Source organism: Eumetopias jubatus, unplaced genomic scaffold (assembly GCF_037043125.1).
Source record: "Eumetopias jubatus isolate StellerSeaLion01/CBP00866 unplaced genomic scaffold, mEumJub1_p1.0 scaffold_6, whole genome shotgun sequence".
In the NCBI taxonomy this organism is placed as follows: domain Eukaryota; kingdom Metazoa; phylum Chordata; class Mammalia; order Carnivora; family Otariidae; genus Eumetopias; species Eumetopias jubatus.
In genome coordinates this window covers 24,299,488-24,306,993 of record NW_028274812.1, presented here as the reverse complement: position 1 = coordinate 24,306,993, position 7,506 = coordinate 24,299,488, and the positions used below count along the sequence as shown (strand labels likewise).

Here is a 7,506-nt window from a genome sequence, read left to right as displayed (position 1 = left end):
ATAAGATACTTTATGTGGAAAACCCAAAAGACTCCACCCCAAAACTGCTAGAACTCATACAGGAATTCAGTAAAGTAGCAGGATAGAAAATCAATGCACAGAAATCAGTGGCATTCCTATACACCAACAACAAGACAGAAGAGAGACAAATCAAGGAGTCGATCCCATTTACAATTGCACCCAAAACTATAAGATACCTCGGTATAAATCTAACCAAAGAGGCAAAGGATCTGTACTCAGAAAACTATAAAATACTCAGGAAAGAAATTGAAGAAGACACAAAGAAATGGAAAAACGTTCCATGCTCATGGATTGGAAGAACAAACATTGTGAAGATGTCAATGCTACCTAGAGCAATCTACACATTCAATGCAATCCTGATCAAAATGCCATCCACGTTTTCCAAAGAAATGGAACAAATAATCCTAAAATTTGTATGGAACCAGAAGAGACCCCGAATAGCCAGAGGAATATTGAAAAAGAAAAGCGAAGCTGGCGGCATCACAATTCCGGACTTCCAGCTTTATTACAAAGCTGTCATCATCAAGACAGTATGGTACTGGCACAAAAACAGACAGATAGATCAATGGAACAGAATCGAGAGCCCAGAAATGGACCCTCAACTCTATGGTCAACTAATCTTTGACAAAGCAGGAAAAAATATCCAATGGAAAAAAGACAGTCTCTTCAACAGATGGTGTTGGGAAAATTGGATAGCCACATGCAGAAGAATGAAACTGGACCATTTCCTTACACCACACACAAAAATAGACTCCAAATGGTTGAAAGACCTAAACGTGAGAGAGGAGTCCATCAAAATCCTAAAGGAGAACACAGGCAGCAACCTCCTTGACCTCAGCCGCAGCAACTTCTTTTTAGAAACATCGCCAAAGGCAAGGGAAGCAAGGGCAAAAACGAACTATTGGGATTTCATCAAGATAAAAAGCTTTTGCACAGCAAAAGAAACAGTCCACAAAACCAAAAGACAACCGACAGAATGGGAGAAAATACTTGCAAATGACATATCAGATAAAGGGCTAGTATCCAAAATCTATAAAGAAAATCTATATCAAACTCAACACCCAAAGAACAAATAATCCAATCAAGAAATGGGCAGAAGACATGAACAGACATTTTTCCAAAGAAGACATCCAAATGACCAACAGACACATGAAAAAGTGCTCAACATCGCTCGGCATCAGGGAAATCCAAATCAAAACCTCAATGAGATACCACCTCACACCAGTCAGAATGGGTAAAATTAACAAGTCAGGAAAGGACAGATGTGGGCGGGGATGCGGAGAAAAGGGAACCCTCCTACACTGTTGGTGGGAATGCAAGCTGGAGCAACCACTCTGGAAAACAGTATGGAGGTTCCTCAAACAGTTGAAAATAGAGCTACCATACAATTCAGCAATTGCACTATTGGGTATTTACCACAAAGATGCAAATGTAGGGATCCGAAGGGGTACGTGCACCCCAATGTTTTTAGCAGCAATGTCCACAATAGCCAAACTGTGGAAAGAACCAAGATGTCCATCGACAGATGAATGGATAAAGAAGAGGTGGTATATATACACAATGGAATATTATGCAGCCATCAAAAGGAATGAGATCTTGCCATTTGCAACATCGTGGATGGAACTGGAGGGTGTTATGCTGAGTGAAATAAGTCAATCAGAGAAAGACATGTATCATATGACCTCACTGATATGAGGAATTCTTAATCTCAGGAAACAAACTGAGTGTTGCTGGAGTTGTGGGGGGTGGGAGGGATGGGGTGGCTGGGTGATAGACATTGGGTAGGTTACGTGCTATGGTGAGCGCTGTGAATTGTGCAAGACTGTTGAATCACAGATCTGTACTTCTGAAACAAATAATGCAACATATGTTAAGAAAAAAGAAAAAGAAGAAGATAGCAGGAGGGGAAGGATGAAGGGGAGTAAGTCGGAGGGGGAGACAAACCATGAGAGATGATGGACCCTGAAAAACAAACTGAGGGTTCTAGCGGGGAGGGGGGTGGGGGGATGGGTTAGCCTGGTGATGGGTATTAAAGAGGACACATTCTGCGTGGAGCACTGGGTGTTATGCACAAACAATGAATCATGGAACACTACATCAAAAACTAATTATGTAATGTATGGTGATTAATAGAACAATAAAAAAATTTAAAAAAAAATTTCCAAACATTTCTATGGACTTGTCTATCTCTACTTTTACTTCAGTCAACTTTTTTACCATGTAATTCAAGCCAAGTTATAAAGATTTATGAATTTAAAAATGTATAATTTCCTGTTGAACTGGTATTTTTATTTACTTTTTGTGACGTATCTTTGATATATATATTTTTTTTTCAGTGATTTTATTTTCAATTTATGGGTTGAAAAGATTTCTTTGTGATATCTGTAATTTCTCAAGTTTTCATATGATTCATGTTTGTATTTCCTCTATTGTGAACTATTCATTTATTTTAACTATTTTACTCTTTAGTTTTTTGTTCTCATTATAAAATATTAGGATCTATTTATGTATTTTTCAAAACATATTTGCTTATCAAATGATATATGACATATAGATACTATAAAGTATGGTTACTTTATTTATTTTTTTTAAAGATTTTATTTATTTATTTGAGAGAGAATGAGAGATAGAGAGCATGAGAGGGAAGAGGGTCAGAGGGAGAAGCAGACTGCCCGCCGAGCAGGGAGCCCGATGTGGGACTCGATCCCGGGACTCCAGGATCATGACCTGAGCCGAAGGCAGTCGCCCAACCAACTGAGCCACCCAGGCGCCCTGGTTACTTTATTTTTTATAATCCAGTACCTATCTTATAAAGCATATTACTAATGTTATTGAAGCTACTCATATTTTTTTCCCATCCCCTTCCTTTCACTCTCCTCAGAGTTAGTAGCAATTTTGAATTTTGTGTGTGTCATCCCCTATCTTTTTTTTTAATAATGTATCTTGGTGCGGACCTCTTTGAGTATATACCAATGTGAAGTTCGTTGCATTTTTTAGCCATTTGAATTCATGTGTTTCACCAAATGGAAAGTTTTTAGTCTTTACTTCTTCAGAAATTCTCTCTGCCCTTGTATCTCTCCCCTCTCCTTCTAAAACCCCCTTAATGCCTATGTTGGTGTCCTCAATGGTGCCTTTTAGGTCTCTTAAATTCTGTTAAATTTTTTTCTATCTTTTTCTTTTCTGTTCTCAAATCAGGTACTTTCAATGCCTTATCTTGAAGCTTTCTTATTGTTTCTTCTGTCTGCTCCAACGTGCTGTTGAAGCATTGTGATTTATTTTTGTTTCAAGTTTTGTAGTTTTCATCTCCAAAATTGATATTTGGTACCCTTTTTAATAATCTCTACCTCTTTACTAATATTTCTGATTTGTTGACATCATTCTTCTGATTTTCTTTAATTCTTTGTCTATGGTTTCCTTTAGCATGAGCACATTTAAGATACTTGCTTGAAGTCTTTATCTAGTAATCCCAATGTCTGGTTTGCCTCAGGGCCATACTTTCCTGTTTCTCTGCATGTCTCATATTTTTTGGTGATGAAAAAAGGACACTATGAATATTATAATGTGGTGATTCTGAAAATCACAACCCCCCCTTCATAGCGTGAGCACTGTTGCTTATGAGCTGTAGTTATCTCCTGTTTTGTGACTTTTCTAAGCTAGTTTGGCAAAGGCTGTATTTTTTGACATGTGGCCACTGACGGTTCTGCTCCATTATATCAGGTCATCCAGTGACCTAACAGAAATTTTCTTAAATATCTGAAGTAAAAAAGAAAAACAAAACAAAGTAAAAACAACAACAACAACAAAAATTCTTCCTTGGTCTTTGTAGATTGGCTCTGAGCTGTGGAAAGCTGACTAACACTCTGCATTAGCCCGAAACTCTTTCTTATTTTTACAGTCCTCAAAGATCAGCCATATGTACAAGCCTCCAGTACTCTCAGGTCTTCTCTGGGTATGATTCTAGCCCTGGTCATGCACATGTCTCCCAGGATTCCCTGGTATACATGGAACACTTTGAAATCCTTAATCCTCCATATGTCTTCCTCCCCTTCCCAATCCTTTCCATCTTCCTTCTATTGGCTGTTTGCCATATTTACTATTCTAGCTCCTGATAGCTACAGGTAATATATATTTTTAAATGGTTTCAACCAATGCTGTCCAGGAGGGTACTTTAGCCCCAAGAGTTTTCTGAGGAGGAAAGGACAAAGGAAAGCTTCTGAGCAGATCATTAGGGAACCAATGTCAAAACACAAAACCATAATTCTTTGAGAACAAAGTCTCTATTACCCACTGTGGCATCAGTGATACACACCAAAAACATGAATCATGGCCCCATGACCACCATTCAGCTGCAGGATAAGGGATGGTACATGGACAAATTAGCATCATGCTCTATTAGCAAAACTTAGCTGTCTTTTTCTTCATTAAGCACTGGCCTGGTTGTTGTAAGATTTTATCACTTTTTCAAGTTTTGAAAAAGTTGATTCTGATGGTTTTTGCCAGCTTACTGGTTGCTTCTGTAGAAGAGCAGACCCTTGGAGCCATAAATTGCACCATTTCCAGTGGCATCCTCTGCATTCCTTTGCTTAACATTGTTCTGATTTCTATGTATCACCACAAGGTGTGTAATATTTCAAATGTTCTTTTTACTCAACATTGTAGTTTTCATGATTCTTCTGTGTTGTATACATTTTTGTTTAAAACTGTATTTAGTTATGTATGTTATGATATATATGTATATACATATATATGTATAATATGTGTGTGAATATTCCACAATTTATTAATCCATCCTTCTCTCAACTGACATTTGTGCTGTGTTGTTTTCAGTCTTTTACTGTATCAACTACTACCATGAATACTCCTACTTTTGGTGCACTTTTCACTGTCAGTTCTTTGGGACATGTAACTGGCTGCTGAATTCTTGGGTTGTGAGGAATGCACATTTTCAGCTATACATGATCATTTCATAATGTACTCAAAGACTTTGTGCTACATATTCTGACCAGCAGTATATACTTTGGCAGTGGTAGTTCTGGGAGGCTCCCAAATTCTTAAAGATGTGAGTCTTTTTAGGGAATAATTTAACAGAATGCCTTTTATATTTGAATAAAACATTTAAGTACACTCAAATTTCTTTTCTTTTTTCTTTTTTTTTTTTTAAGGACAACAATCGTTTATTGGCTTCTCTAAAAGCTGGACTAGAGACGGCATCTTCCCGATCAGGCTGCCCCAACCCACAGCCCTGCCAGAATGAGGTGGTCCCATTCAGAGCTCCCCAGGGAGCCACCCTGAGACTGCGCAGACACCGGGGATGGGAAGGAAAAAAAATCAGGAGAAGCAACACTTTGCAAGTTTTCGTTTGTTTGACAGCAGGTATGGGTTGAGGGGGTTCCTGGGCAGGGCTAATGCCCCGCGTTCTGCTCGGCCTTGTGAAGAGATCCACACTGGTGCTGGTGGTCAAGGGGAACCAGCCAGACGAGATCAGCCAGAATGCACTGATTTTGAGGCTTTGTGTTCATTTCGCCCTTGGCCCCTTCTCCATCGGCTTCCCGATATCCTTCCCCCTAGAGCTTGAGGCCGATAGCTCTCTCGATTTTGCCCAGAAACTGGTTATTAGGAATGGCCCGTTCACTCTCGTAGTCTGCAATGACTTGAGCTTTTCGTTGATTTTCGTTGCCAGGTCCTTCTGAGTCAGCCCCTTGCTCTGCCGGCCCTGCTGGATCACCTTGCCCACCTCCAGGGTCACCTGGTCATGGTGCAGCTCCTCAGTCTCCCGGTCCAGCTTGGGCGTGTTCTTGGTGATTGAATGCTGTTTGTTCTGGCCAGCAGCCCATTTCTTGGAAGTCTCCACATCCTCTCCTCGTCTCTGAGCTGCTAAGATGGCCTGCTTGGACTTGGCCTGGGCGGCCGTGGGGCCCTTCTTGCACAGCACTGTCACCGTGTCCCAGTGGCTCTCGGCCATGGCGGGCATTTATAATTTTTACTTAGGAAGAAGGCCTTTTTATTGAGGTGTTGTGTTGTGCAGTGATCAGTCTTCTTCATCTCCTCTGAACAAATTCCAATCAAGTGGGATAGATCATGATTACCAGGTTTTTTTTTTTGTTTTTTTTAAGTTTTTATTTAATTCCAGTAGTTAACACACAGTGTAATATTAGTTTCAGGGGTACAATATAGTGATTCAACACTCCCATACAACACTCAGTGCTCACCACAAATACACTCCTTAATCCTCATCACCTATTGAACTCACCCACCAACCCACTGATAACCATCAGTTTGTTCTCTATAGTTAAGAGTCTGTTTCATGGTTTGCTTCTCTCTTTTTCCCCCTTTATTTGTTTTGTTTCTTAAATTTCACATTTTAGTGAAATCATTTGGTTTTTATGTTTCTGTCACTGACTCATTTCACTTAACATAATACTCTCTAGCTCATCCATGTCATTGCAAAATTTTGTTCTTTTTTATGGCTGAGTAATAGTCCATTATATATATATATACCATATCTTCTTTTTCCATTCATCTGTCAATGGACACTTGTACTATTTCCATAACTTGGCTATTGTAGATAATATTGCTATAAACGTGGAGCTGCAGGTATCCCTTTGAATTAGTATTTTTTCATTCTTTGGGTAAATACCTAGTAGTGCAATTGCTGGATCATAGAGTAGTTCTATTTTTGACTTTTTGAAGAATCTCCATACTGTTTTCTAGAGTGCCTGCACGAGTTTGCATTCCCACCAACAGGGCAAGAGGATGTGTGATCCCTCTTTCTCCACATCCTCACCTGCACCTGTTGTTTCTTGTGTTGTTGATTTTAGCCATTCTAACAGGGGTGAGGTAACTGTAGTTTTGATTTGTATTTCTCTGATGATGAGTGATGCTGAGTATCTTTTCATGTGTCTGTTAGCCATATGGATGTCTTATTTGGAAAACTGTCTATTCATATATTCTGTCCATTTCTTAACTAGATTATTTGGGGGTTTTTTGGGTGTTGAGTTTGATAAGTTCTTTATAAATTTTAGATACAAACTCATCAGATATGTCATTTGAAAATATCTTCTCCCATTCTGAAGGTTGCCTCTTAGTTTTGTTGATGGTTTCCTTTAATGTGCAGAGGCATTTTATTGTACCTAGAGGTGAACCCACAACTATATGATCAATTAATCTTTGATAAGGCAAGGAAGGACTATCCAATGGAAAAAGTCTCTTCAGCAAATGGTGTTGGGAAAACTGGACAGCAACATGCAAAAGAATGAAACTGGACCACTTTCTAACACCATATACCAAAACAAAGTGAAATGGACTAAAGACTTAAATGTGAGACATGAAGTTGTGAACATTCTAGAGGAGAACACAGGCAGTAACCTCTTTGACAACAGCCATACCAACTTCTTTTAGATATGTCTCCTGAGGCAAGGGAAACAAAAGCAAAAAATAACCTATTGGGGCTTCATGATTTTCAGTTTTACTCTATCTAAAGTGTAC

At 39.1% G+C, this 7,506-nt stretch overlaps 1 pseudogene; it reads right to left on the bottom strand.

The window, feature by feature from the left end:
• Positions 1 to 5,536: 5,536 nt before the first annotated feature.
• On the bottom strand, positions 5,537 to 5,983 carry LOC114222783 (endothelial differentiation-related factor 1 pseudogene; annotated as a pseudogene).
• Positions 5,984 to 7,506: the final 1,523 nt, after the last annotated feature.